At 38.4% G+C, this 13,850-nt stretch overlaps 1 long non-coding RNA gene across 4 annotated transcripts in view; it reads right to left on the bottom strand.

Moving 5' to 3' along the window:
- The window catches only part of LOC111751346 (uncharacterized), an 82,845-nt gene that overhangs the window by 10,243 nt on the left and 58,752 nt on the right, over positions 1-13,850 (bottom strand). For 2 of the 4 annotated variants that reach the window (XR_010318222.1, XR_002786428.2), the window contains one exon: positions 4,144-13,178. The exons of 1 other annotated variant lie outside the window; for it this stretch is intronic. This is a non-coding gene — a long non-coding RNA (uncharacterized LOC111751346). Of the gene's footprint in view, positions 1-4,143; positions 13,179-13,850 lie in introns of those variants that run through there. One more of the 4 variants, XR_010318223.1, reaches the window with a different exon arrangement.

Genomic DNA, 13,850 nt, shown 5'->3' with positions numbered 1-13,850 from the left:
AACCCAAGATTGGCAGGTCAGAGAGCAGGGCTCTTGCTCACAGGCTGCCAAGATTGATGAACCCCAAGATCAGCAGGCAAGACCACAGGTAAGCTGCTAGCTGAAGTCATAAAAACTGGAGGTCAGGAGAACTGGAGCCAGCTGCAGAATCCAGAGAGAACAAAAGCCCATGAGCCTTGCCAGAATGTCCACTTATGTTTGGTGCAGACCACACACCCAAGAAAACCTGCTTCCAACTAACTGGCTACTCACAGCAGATCCCATGATGGGGGTGATCACATTACATCAAATCTCAACATGGAAGTGATCACAATGTCATATAGTTGCCAAACCACTGACAATCGTGGCCTGGCCAACTTGACACACAATCTTAACCATCGCACCTGCTATTCATAAGGTTTTCACTGGCCAATTTTTTTAGAAGTAGATTGCCAGGTCTTTCTTCCTAGTCTTAGTCTGGAAGCTCCACTGAAACCTTTCCACCATGGGTGGCTCTGCTGGTATTTGAAATACCAGTGGCATAGCTTCCAGCATCACAGCAACACACAAGCCACCACAGTAAAACAAACTGATGAACTAGTGGTGGTAAGTTAAATATAGTAGACGTAATTTAGAATTTCAGTGATCAATTTCAGAAAATGAGTGTCCATCTGCTCTTTTTCCTTCCATTTTTAGGAAAATGAGTTGCCATTTGTGTTGTCTTTCGTCTGGGAAGCTTTTGTTTGATGCTCAAGTTTTGTCAAAGGGTCTGATATGCCGGCATCTGAGGCTTTGACAAGTTATGAACTGTTTTTCTGTTGAATTGAGTCACTCTCATCCAAGAAATACTCTATACATTTTAGGAAAATGAATTCCCCACATGTTTGGCTTGTGTGGTATTTTATAAACCTGGTTTTTGAGCTGATCTTACAGACAGGTGAATTTACATTGTTTTTCTGTTTAGTTTTTTTTTTTTTTTCCCTGAGGATTTGCCCCTAATCTAGAGTGCTGTGTCTGAGTTTCTGCCTCATGCCAACTTGGAAGCACGGCTGGTGTTCTTTATATGGCTGTCTATAATATCAGTTCTTTTCTCTTCCAAGAAAAACTGCTCTTTTGTGGCAGGGCTTTTAATAGCTACTTTCAGAATCTTTAATATAAATCAGTCCATTTGAAAAGTGTGCTGAAAAAGGATAAATTGTTTATTTTGATTGGTATAACAAGGCCTTAAAAAATAGACAAATTATTTTAAATTACTTCACTAGAGCATCCTATAAAGCATTCAAAGAGAAGGTTATAAAAATATAATTTCCCACCTCTAGATAGTATTATTAAATTAGATAATAATTTCTTCAAAGAATTTATTCTGATTGATTCAGTGATAAATAAATGCTTATATAAATTGCATAGTCTTAATATTCACAGAAATTAAAGAACATGACCACTGCTCATCTGTCACTTTGTTGTACTGTGGTGGCTTGCCTGTTGCTATGATGTTGGAAGCTATGCCACTGGTAATTCAAATACCAACAGGGTGACCCATGGTGGACAGGTTTCAGTGGAGCTTCCAGACCATGACAGACTAGGAAGAAAGACCTGACAGTCTACTTCTGAAAAAATTGGCCAATGAAAACCTCATGAATAGCAGTGGAACACTGTCTGATATAGTGCTGGAAATAAGCTCCTTGGGTTGGAAGGCCCTCAAAATGTGTCTGGGGAAGAGCTGCCTCCTCAAAGTACAGTGGACCTTAATGACATGGATGGAGTAAAGCTTTCGGGACCTTCATTTGCTGATGTGGCATGACTCAAAATAAGAAGAAACAGCTGCAAACATCCATTAATAATTAGAATGTGGAATGTACAAAGTACAAATCTAGGAAAACCAGAAGTCGCCAAAAATGAGATGGAATGCATAAAGACCAATATCCTACCCATGAGTGAGCTGAAACGGACTGGTATTGGCCATTTTGAATTCGATACTCATATGGTCTACTATGCCGGGAATGGTAAGTTGAAGAGGAATGGCACCACATTCATCATAAAAAGGACATCTCAACATCTATCCTGAAGTACTACACTCTCAGTGATAGGATAATATCCATAGGCCTACAAGGAAGACAAGTTAATATGACTATTATTCAAATTTACATACCAACCACTAAGGACAAAAATGAAGAAATTGAAGATTTTTACCAACTTCTTCAGTCTGAAATTGATCAAACATGCAACTAAGATACATTGATAATTACTAATGATTGGAATGTGAAAGTTGGAAACCAAGAAGGATCAGCTGTTGGAAAATATGGCCTTGGTGATAGAAATGATGTCAGAGATTGCATGATACAATTTTGCAAGTTCAGTGACTTTTTCATTGAAAACCCTTTTTTCAGCAACATAAATGACAATTATACATGTGGGTTTCACTGGATGAAAAACACAGTAATCAAATCAACTACATCTGTGGAAAGAAGCAATGAAGAAGCTCAATATCACCAGTCAGAACACGGTCAGGGGCTGAAGAACAGATTATTAATTGCTCATATGCAAGTTCCAGTTGAAGCTGAAGAAGATTGGGGCAAATCCATAAGAGCCAAAATATGACCTTGAATATACCCACCTGAATTTAGAGACCATCTCAAGAATAGATTTGATGCATTGAATACTATGACTGAAAACCAGATGAATTGTGGAATGATATCAAGCACATCATACATGAAGAAAGCAAGGGATCATTAAAAAGACAGGAAAGGAAGAAAAGACCAAAATGGATGTCAGAAGAAACTCTGGAACTTGCTCTTGAACGTTGAGTCACTAAAGAAAATGAAAGAAATGATGAAGTAAAAGAGCTAAACAAGATGTCAAAGGGTGGTTTGAGAAGATAAAATAAAGTATTTTAGTGAAATGTGCAAAGACCTGGAGTTAGAAAAGAAAAGAGAAGAACATGCTTGGCATTTCTCAATATGAAAGAACTGAAGAAAAAATTCAAGCTTGGACTTGCAATATTGAAGGATTCTATGGGCAAAATATTGAATGACACAGGAAGTGTCGAAACCAAATGGGAGGAATATACAGAGTCACTGTACCAAAAAGAATTGGTCAACGTTTAACCATTTCAGGAAGCGGCATATGATCAAGAACCAATTATATTAAAGGAAGAAGTCCAAGCTGCACTGAAGGCATTGGTGAAAAACAAGGCTCCAGGAATTGGTAGACTACTAATTGAGATGTTTCAACAAACAGATGCAGCACTGGAAGTGCTCACTCATCTATGCCATGAAATTTGGAAGACAGCTACCTGGCCAACCTATTCTGAGGAAAGGTGATCCAGCCCAATGTGGAAATTATTGAACCATATCATTAATATCACACACAAGTAAAATTTTGCTGAAGATCATTCAAAAGTGGTTGCAGCAGTGCATCGACAGGGAACTGTTAGAAATTCAAGCCAGATCAGAAGAGGACTTGGAACAAGAGCTATCATTGCTGATGTCAGATGGATCTTGGCTGAAAGATGTTTACCCGTTTTATTGACTATGCAAAGACATTCAACTGTGTGGATCATAACAAATTACAGATACTATTGCGAAGAACGGGAACTCCGGAACCCTTAATTGTGCTCATAAAGAACCTGTACATAGACCAAGAGGCAGTCGTTCAAACAGAACAAGGGGATACTGCATGGTTTAAAATCAGGAAAGGTGTGCATCAGGGTTGTATGCTTTCACCATACTTACTCAGTCTGTATGCTAAGCAAATAATCTGAAAAGCTGTATTATATGAAGAAGAACACGGCATTAGGATTGGAGGAAGTCTCATTAACAACCTCCGTTATGCAGGTGACACAACCTTACTTGCTGAAAGTGAAGTGGACTTGAAGCACTTACTGATGAAGATCAAAGACTATAGCCTTCAGTATGTATTACACCTCAACATAAAGAAAACAAAAATCCTCACAAATGGAACATCATGATCAATGGAGAAAAGATTGACGTTATCAAGGATTTCATTTTAATTGGCTCCACAATCAATGTCCATGGAGGCAGCAGTTAAGAAATCAAATGACATATTGCACTGAGCAAATCTCCTGCAAAAGACCTCTTTGAAGTGTTCAAAAACAAAGATGTCACTTGAGGACTAGGTGCACCTGACCTAACTTATGGTATTTTGTATCACCTCATATGCATGAGAAATTGGAAAATGAATAAAGAAGACCTAAGAAGAATTGACATTTTGAATTATGATGTTGGTGAAGAATATTGAATACACTGTAGATGGAGAGAAGAACAAACAAATCTGTCTTGGAATAAGTACAGCCAGGATGCTTCTTAGAAGCAAGGATGGCAAAACTTTGTCCACATACTTGGACATATTATCAGGCATGACCCATTCCTGGAGAAGGACTGTCTTAGCCATCTTGTGCTGCTATACCAGAAATACCACAAGCGGGTGGCTTTAAGACAGAGAAATTTGTTCTCTCACAGTCTAGTAGGCTAGAAGTCTGAATTCTTGGTGCCAGCTCCAGGGGAAGGCTTTCTCTCTCTGTAGGCTCTGGAGGAAGATCCTTGTCCTCAATCTTCCTTTGGTCTAGTAGCTTCTCCATGCAGGAACCCCAGGTGAAAAGGTTATACTCTGCTCCCGGTGTTGCTTTTTCAGTGGTATGAGGTCCCCTGTCTCTCTGCTTGCTTCTCTCTTTTATATTTCAAGAGATTGACTTAAAATACAATCTAATCTTGTAGATTCAGTCCTGCCTCATTAACATAACTGCCTCTAATACTGCCTCATTAACATCATAGCAGTAGGATTTACAGTGCATAGGAAAATCACATTAGATGACAAAATGGCGGACAATCATACAATACTGGGAATCACGGCCTAGCCAAGTTGACACACGTTTTTGGGAGACACAGTTCAATCCATGACAGACATCACGCTTGGTAAAGTAGAGGGTCAGCGAAAAAGAGGAAGCCCCTCAATGAGGTGTATTGACACAATGGTTGCAACAACGAGCTCAAGCAGAACAATGATTGTAAGGATGGCAAAAGACCAGGTGATATTTTGTTCTGTTGTACACAGGGTTGCTATGAGTCAGAACCGACTAGAAGGTGCCTAATAACACAATGAACATGAATTAGTTCTGACAAAATTTTTTATGTTCTGTAATATGTCAACTTAAAATCAGTTTCCAGGATCTCATCAAAAGAGACTGGTTGTTACAAGATAAGAAAGGGAAAAACATAGAAAAAGAATTTGGATGGATATAGAAAGTTGCAGAAGCTTAGAAGAAGGTTAAATAGAAAGTTACGCTGAAGGAAGGCTAAACTAATTCCAGAGAGAAAAGGGTATATTTATGTGTATTTGGGTGTAGTAATGAATATGTTCTTTTTCTTTTTTTTTTTCATCACGTGAGGGATTATGCTATGGGAGATATACAACAAAGACAAGAAATTTGTCTTTTAATTTGTTTAATAATTCCTTTTATTTTTTTGATGCAGTAGAAGTTCTTGTTTGCTGTAACTAAAGGTTCAATGGGTTTATTCATAAGCATTTGTTTTCTAAAAAAGAAGTTTAATGTTAAATAGCATATAAAACAATGAATTGAGTTTCTTGCTGTTAACAAAATTTTCCTTGATTCTGGGATAAAGAGTTAATTTTATTCTTTGTGCAATCTGCCTAGAAAGCAAAGGTACAACAGAATAAATTCCTGAGTCAAAAACCAAGCCTCACTGCTTCAGAAAAAGCTAAGGTTTTTACCTTCAAGATATTTGGTTAAATAACTCAAGTATTGTTCCTTGGTGACCTATGATAAACCCCTGACAATTTTGAAACATTATAGGAAAGTCACGAAAGATTTGTTTCTGTTTTATAAAACTAAAAGGGCTATGAAAGGATTACTTAATATGTTATGAATTACATCAAATGTGTTGACAAGTCAAGAGAAGTGCCGGCTGTTTGGGGGGGTGAAAATTTATATGCCAGTGATGTTTACTAATATTAGACAATAAGTACATAACATTGTCATCATTTTATTATTTCAATTGCTAAATTAATTGTAATTTTGTTTCCTTTGAATCTAACATTATTGAAGCCAATAGTTTCAACTGAAGAATTCACATAATTTACCCATAGCATGTTTATTACTATTCAGATGTTTATAAACTTGATAATCTTAAAATATTCTTAGTATATTCTGACTATTTTGTATTATGGCTCAAGATTATTATGTGTTGTATCTGAAGTTCTTTGAAAATAAGGCTAATCATTATGTTTAAAGGTATTTTTGTCGAAAGTTTCTTTTTAATTGACTTTATTTGGTTTTGCATTAGTTTTTTAATCCCTATAAAGTCTTTAATTTTTAAGAGTTATTATTACTATAATTTAACCATAGCCACTTTTAAGTTTATCATCTGCAGATAAGTTTTACTTTGCTGATTCAATGGAAATGCTTGCAAAAATATTTCAACAAAAATGGCATATATAGGACTTAAAAAAAGAACCATGCTTAATTCGTCTCACCAATTCCTGTGGGGTTAAACCTGTGATTCATTTATCCCAACTTAAGAGGACTAAGACACCTCCCTGGACTTGTCAGGCCTCTGGTGACTTAAAAATCACATTTAAATACCTTCATGACCAGAAGCAGATGACTACAGAAGTAGACAGCTAATCCCAAAATCACAGAACAAGACTTCATGCAAGTTACTAAACTCTTTGGACTTTGTCTAATAATCATAGCTGTTCTTATGTTAATAGCCTACTATACACTTGTGGTCCTATTCTTTGGTAATGTTATTCACAATGAAGAGTTGTTTAGATTTTATACTACTTTTTTCAGTGATTTACCCTAATGCTTAGAAAGAAAATACATTTGTTAGACTAGCCCAACCAATAATTAGTGCTAGTAACTTGACCGAATGCTGGATCTGTCACCCTTCCCCACAAATTATGCATGAAAAATCAAATCTATTGGCTTCTACTATACTATAGTTCAGAAACCCTGGTGGCTTAGTGGTTAAGAGCTGCAGCTGCTAACCAAAAACTTGGCAGTTCAAATCTACCAGGCGCTCCTTGGAAACTCTATGGGGCAGTTCTACTCTATCCTGTAGGGTCTCTATGAGTCAGAATCAACTCGATGACAACTGGTATACTGGTATACAATAGTTCTGTGCCCCCTTTACCATTAATTTTCATATGATGAGAGTACCCACTGGGCACAAAACTTAAAACTATTAGAAAGGAGAAGATCCAAAAGAGTCTATAAGACAAGACCCCAAAGTACTAATCCTTTAGCTGAAAATTTCAGGTGCAGATATACATTTCTTAGAGCCCTTATCCCAACTTATGGACTTGTTGATTTAGAAATGTCTATCCATAACCTCTCAGCCACAATAACTAAAATTGCTGAAGATATTGAAGCTGGCATGTCAGCACAACAGAAATCTTTAGAATATTTGGTCAAAGTTGTTTTGGATCATAGAATAGTATTAGATTTTATTATAGCTCAACAAAGAGGAGTCTGAACCATTGCAAATAATTCTTGGTTCACCTGATTAATACCACAGTAAAGTAGAACAAGATATCAACAAAAATTCACCAGCAAGCCACCTGGCCTTGCTCCATCACCCTTTTTAGATATATTTAGTTGGTTCATTCTAGCCTTGGATCTTGGTTTAGAGCTATACTGCAGACCGGGTTTGTTGTTGTTGTTAGGTGCCGTCAAGTTGGTTCCAATTCATAGCGACCCTGTGCCCGCTCCTTCACCAACCTTACAATCGTTACTATGCTTGAGCTCATTGTTGCAGCCACTGTGTCAATACACCTCATTGAGGGTCTTCCTCTTTTTTGTTGACCCTGTACTCTGCCAAGCATGATGTCCTTCTCCATGGACTGATCCCTCCTGACAACATGTCCAAAGTATGTAAGACACAGTCTCGCCATCCTTGCTCCTAAGGAGCATTCTGGTTGTACTTCCTCTAAGACAGATTTGTTCATTCTTTTGGCAGTCCATGGCATATTTGATATTCTTCGCCAACACCAAAATTCAAAGGTCTCAATTCTTTGGTCTTCCTTATTCATTTTCCAGCTTTCACTGCATATGAGGCAATTGAAAATACCATGGCTTGGGTCAGGCGCACCTTAGTCTTCAAGGTGACATCTTTGCTCTTCAACACTTCAAAGAGATCCTTTGCAGCAGATTTGCCCAATGCAATGCGTCTTTTGATTTCTTGGCTGCTGCTTCCATTGATTGTGGAATCAAGTAAAATAAAATCCTTGACAACTTCAATCTTTTCTCCGTTTATCATGATGTTGCTCATTGGTCCAGTTGTGAGGATTTTTGTTTTCTTTACGTTGAGGTGCAATCCATACTGAAGGCTGTGGTCTTTGATCTTCATTAGTAAGTGCTTCAAGTCCTTTTCCCTTTCAGCAAGCAAGGTTGTGTCATCTGCATAACACAGGCTGTTAATGAGTCTTCCTCCAATCCCGATGCTCTGTTCCTCTTCATATAGTCCAGCTTCTCCTATTATTTGCTCAGCATACAGATTGAATAGGTATAGTGAAAGAATACAACCCTGACACACACCCTTCCTGACTTTTATTATTATTATTGGTATAATTAAATGCTGCATGATACATATATCCAATGCTTTCACTTCTACTACTACTAATATCATGGTTTTGAAGAGTCTGAGAGACTTAGTCTCACAATTTAGAATATCCTATAGAATACATGTCATTTTTCCTCTCAATATTGCCTATAAAAATATTGCCTATACCCCACCTTAAACATCACAGAAGCAGAGGGCCAAGCTATGGCATGACAAAGATGGAAGACTAGATGGTGCCCAGTTATAAATAATGCCTGGAGTCTTAAATGCTCACTAAAGTGTGCAGCCATGTAAGAAATGAAATAACTTAGCCCATGAAGAAGAAGGCACTCTTATAATTGTGATTTTAAAAACTCTATGCAGATCCTTGATCAAAAGGGGGGATTGTGTAGGAGTACCCTAAAGATCCAAAAACCTGAGGCGGTTGGCATGACTAAAATGGTTTGACATAAAATCCATTTTACTGAATATAAACTCCATTTTACTTAAAGAATGTATTTCTTTTGCCTAACAATAGTTAACCTTTGTACAGAAGTAATCTAACAGAAACCCATTGCTGTCAAGTCAATTCTGACTCATAGCGACCCTATAGAACACAGCAAAATTGCCCAATAGGGTTCCCAGGAGAAGCTGGTGGATTTGAACTGCTGACCTTTTGGTTAGCAGCCATAGCTCTTAACCACTGTGAAGCCAGGGCTCCAATCTAGGAAGAGTCAGAAAATATTTTTCTTTGTGGTTAAGAATGTTCCAGAGAAACCTTGCCTCAATAGTTATCAGAAGATTGCTTACACAGTGTGTCCCCAGAAATTGTTTTTCCTAAGATTGTTCTGTTCTCAGTAAAGGTAGTGCAATTTATATAAGCAAAATATCAAAAGATAGAATTAACTGATATTAAGCAAGATATACCCTGAGTAAGGGATCTTATGAGCATCCTGTAATTTTCTTGTGACTGTAACCAAAATGAAGTAAATATCAACCAATCAGAATATTCTTTAAATAAGTTGCTGATATTTCTGTATAAATAGCCCCACCCTCTTTCTGTAGTTCAGAGCATTTTGTTCTCAGAACTGAATGCTGCCCAATTTGCGAGTTACATATCTCTCGATAAAATTCTTTGCTTTCACTTTCAGCAGACTGAAGGATTTTACTCTTTGACCAGACCAAATCCTTGTTCATAAAGCATGCCTCAGTAAATGTCAAAGGATTGAAATCTTACAATGTATTATGTTCTTTTATCAATAACAAAAAGTCAGAAAATCTCAAACTGCTTGGAAATTAAGCACCTATCTACAGAGTCCAAACATATATTCTTCAAAAATACATACATATCTGAGGATTTAAATAAAAATTAGAGTAAGCATCTAGGGACAGGGCATAGAAAATGAGGAAAACAAGACAAAAAATAAAACATAACAAAGACAGAGGCCTTGCACAGAATGATGATGTTAGTGAACTATGATCCAAGGAGTATGTTTAATTCAACCCTGTACACCTGGGGTCCAAAGGTAAATAAACAAATAATTTTATAAAGAGTTATTATGTCGATATCAGAAAATCTGAATTCGACCATGTTCAAAACTACTGACAAATCAACTTTTGGGGCCTCATGTATGATATCTATAAAAGATTAATCCTAATACTAATTAGCAAACTCTTCTTGTGCTCACTCATTAATACAATACACATCTGTTGAGCATTTTATGTGCCAGACACTGTGCCAGTTTTTGAGGATACAAAGTCACATGAGACACAGTCCCAGCTCTCAAGACACCTGCTTTTGAAGGGAGCTGATATGATATGAGGCAAATTGAGGAAATAGTGTGAGGATAAACAAAAAGCAAAACTGCAGGGAAACGGTAGGTTATACAATAAACTAAGTATTTGCTGATTGATTTTGACTTGGGCTCAGAGGGGTCTACTTTCTAATCTTGGCCTTGCTATGCAACACTTGAACATCTGAGGGAAGGGGGAAGGGTTTATTCAATTCTACAATCCCTGCAATCAGAAGAATAAGAGTTCATTATGTCTTTGTTGAATGAATGAATGTAGAATGATGCCAGTCTTGAGCCAGTCTTCCAAGTTCTATATTTCTATGCCAAGAACCCAGGTATAGAAAGAATTACAGCCTGTTATGGAAAGCAGACTTTACTGAATCCATTAGTAGGTGAACATGATTAGGTGTTGGACTATAGACGATGTCCAATTGAGGATGTTATATCAAGAGTATTGGAGAATTTCATTATCTGTAGGTCAGCTATGAGTCAAACCTACATAATGGCAAGAAAGAATCACCCATCATACCAGTAGCCAGTTGCTATTGAGCCAACTCATGGTGATTCCATGCGTGTCAGAGTAGAACTGTTCTCTATAGGGTTTTCAATGATTGATTTTTCAGAAGTAGATTGCCAGGCCTTTTTTCTGAAGCACCTCTGGGTGGATTCAAACCACCAACCTTTCAGTTAGCAGCTAAGTGCGTTAACGATTTGCACTACCCAGGGACCCCTCATTCATCATACAGTCCTAGAAAACAGCCTGCTCTCCAACACACACTGGGAATGAATGAGAACAGTAGTGCTCGTCTGTAAAATTAGCAAGATGATACCCTCCCAGTAAGGTTGTTGGAAGAAAGACATGAGATGGAAAAGGTCTAGCAATTAGAGGTGATCAATGAATATTTGTTAAATTAATAAAGAAATAGTGAGTATTCTGTAAATGTGATTTCTCCTTCTCCCACCTCTCCACTTTCCTAACACTCAGGGGCAGGTAACCATTAAAAATATATATACTTTAAGAAACTTTCATGTACAACTCTGGGTATATTGAAGTGCAGGAAAAAAACCACCACAGTTATAGCACGTAGAGGTCAACGTTGAACAACCAAAGACAGTGATCGCTGCAGGCCAACGCTAGGAGTGAGCCATGGATCGAGCTAGTGGAGACTCTAGCATCATCAGCCTCAATCAAAGGGCAGCCTTGATGCACACACAGCGTGGGCAGCTCCACAACCCCTGCATACAGATAGACTTATCTCCTTAGTCAATAGATGGCATTGCAAGCATGTGGGCCAAGACACACACCACACAGAATCCCCACCCCACCCTATATCACTTTGCAGCTCATGGTGAATTAGATAGCCTCAGCCTTTATGTGGTTTTGAAGATCAGTAAATGGACTCAATTTCTTTAGACATGGTCAAGTAATCTCCAAAGTAGTTTGCATGTATAATATGCATCAAATTGCATTTATTTATAGTCTGCAATGCGCTAGAAGTTTTGCTGGATGCTGTATAAATTAGCTAGATATTTTTGGATCGAGACTGGGAGGAATCTGGCTTTGCAGCTATAACTCTACAAACATCACCCTCCACTGGCTTTCTAATCTCCATATCCAGCAGCCTTTTCTCAGTCCTCATTTGCTTCAGCTCATATCCCTTCCTGATTTCCATGACATGAAAATTTCCTATTTTTCTCACTATTTCTCTGACTGTTTCATCTGTGTTTACATTGGTTCCTTTTCCTCTTGCAGAGCACTAAAGAGATATTCTTTAGGGCTTTGTTCTCTGCCCTTTTCTCTTTGGTCCGCACTCTCACCTTGAAAATTCACACCTACAGCTTCAGTACTCCTCTCTCTGTGTGTGTCTCTAAATTCAAGTTTCCAGCCACCCTGTAGCTGGCCAACACTCAAATTCTTATGGCTAAAATGATGCTTATCATGTCCCCTAAACCAGCCCTCCCTCCTGACTTCCACATTTTGGGCAGTAGAATTCAGTGGTGAGCTGGTAAACTAACTCTTTGGACTGGAAAGAAAAAGTCCTGGTTTCTAGCATTTGCTGGTTTTCATGGTGTAAATACTCCTACCATGACCAATTTCAAGCTACCAATGTGATGGCACTGAGTACAAGTCAGGAAGAGACCAGTACTAACCAGCTCCAGAAACCACTGAACCAGCCTCCAAACTTCTCAGACTCCAACCTTGAAGTCATGTTTTCTCTTGCCCATGTATTCACTGAGCCATCCAGTAGGCTGCATAGTGCAATTGGGTCTGTTTTAACACAGATTCTACCATCTAGTCTCTCTTTTCCATTTTCACCATCATTGTCTACTCAAAACTATCCTTGCCTCCTGTTCTGCTCACTATATCAGTCTCCTATTTGTTCTCTCCACCCCTGGGCTCTTTCGTTTCTACTACATGACTAAAAGCTTAACCTTCCTAAAGTGCATTTCCCATTGTGTTACTCAAAACCTTCAACAGATCACTTACAAATTAAACATCATAATATGACGTTCAATGCCTAACTCAATATACTCTGCCTGTACCCGTGTTCTTTATCGGTTAAGACTAGGTTGGCCGCAGTTCAACATGTTGATCCAAGATAATGACATAGATAGATAGCTGCTATCCAGTCAACTCCAATTCATGGCCACATTATATACAACAGAAAGAAATGGTACCTGGTCCTGCATCATCTTCACAATTGCCAGCATGTTCGAATCCACTGTCGCAGCCATTGTGCCAATCCATCTTACCAAAGGTCTTCTTCACCCTTGCTGGCTGTCTACTTCACCAAACATGATGTCCTTCTCCAGCAATTGATCCCTCCTGATGACATGTCCAAAGCAAGCAAGTCAGACAGTGTTCTCTTGTGATCCATAGGGTTTCCATAGGCTAATTTTCAGAAGTAGATCACCAGACCTCTCTTCCAAGTCTGACTTAGTCTGGAAGCTCTGCTGAAACCTGTCCACTATGGGTGACCCTGCTGGTATTTGGAATATCAGTGGCATAGCTCCCAGCATCATAACAACACACAAGTCACCACAGTACAAGAAACTGACAGATGGGTAGTGGAGACCCAAAATAATAGTGGTTTAAAAACACAAAAGTTTATTTCCTTCTCATGTAAAAGTCCGAAGGGAAACAGTTCACAGGTGTAGGAAGACTGTGCTCCATGAACTCCTTAACAATCCATGCCATTCCAGCTCACCATTCTGACATTGGTAGTTGGCCAGCATCCTCATGTTTTAAGATGGCAGCCATCACATCTATGTTTCATGCAGCAGAACAGAGGAAACGACAAAGAAGAAAGGACAAAGGGCACATGTTGGCTTAAAGAAGTTTCCAGAAACTGCCACAGGGTATTTCCACCTATCCTTGTTTACCTGAACCTAATCACATGGCCTCGCCTAGCTGCAAGGGATGCTGAAAAATGGAGTCTTTATTCTAGGTGGCCCTGTGGAGATTCTGGAAGAAAGGGAGACTAAATTTGAGAGAACA

The sequence above is a fragment of the Loxodonta africana genome, chromosome 17 (assembly GCF_030014295.1).
Source record: "Loxodonta africana isolate mLoxAfr1 chromosome 17, mLoxAfr1.hap2, whole genome shotgun sequence".
Taxonomy (NCBI): Eukaryota; Metazoa; Chordata; class Mammalia; order Proboscidea; family Elephantidae; genus Loxodonta; species Loxodonta africana.
This window is presented reverse-complemented; position numbering and strand designations above follow the sequence as displayed.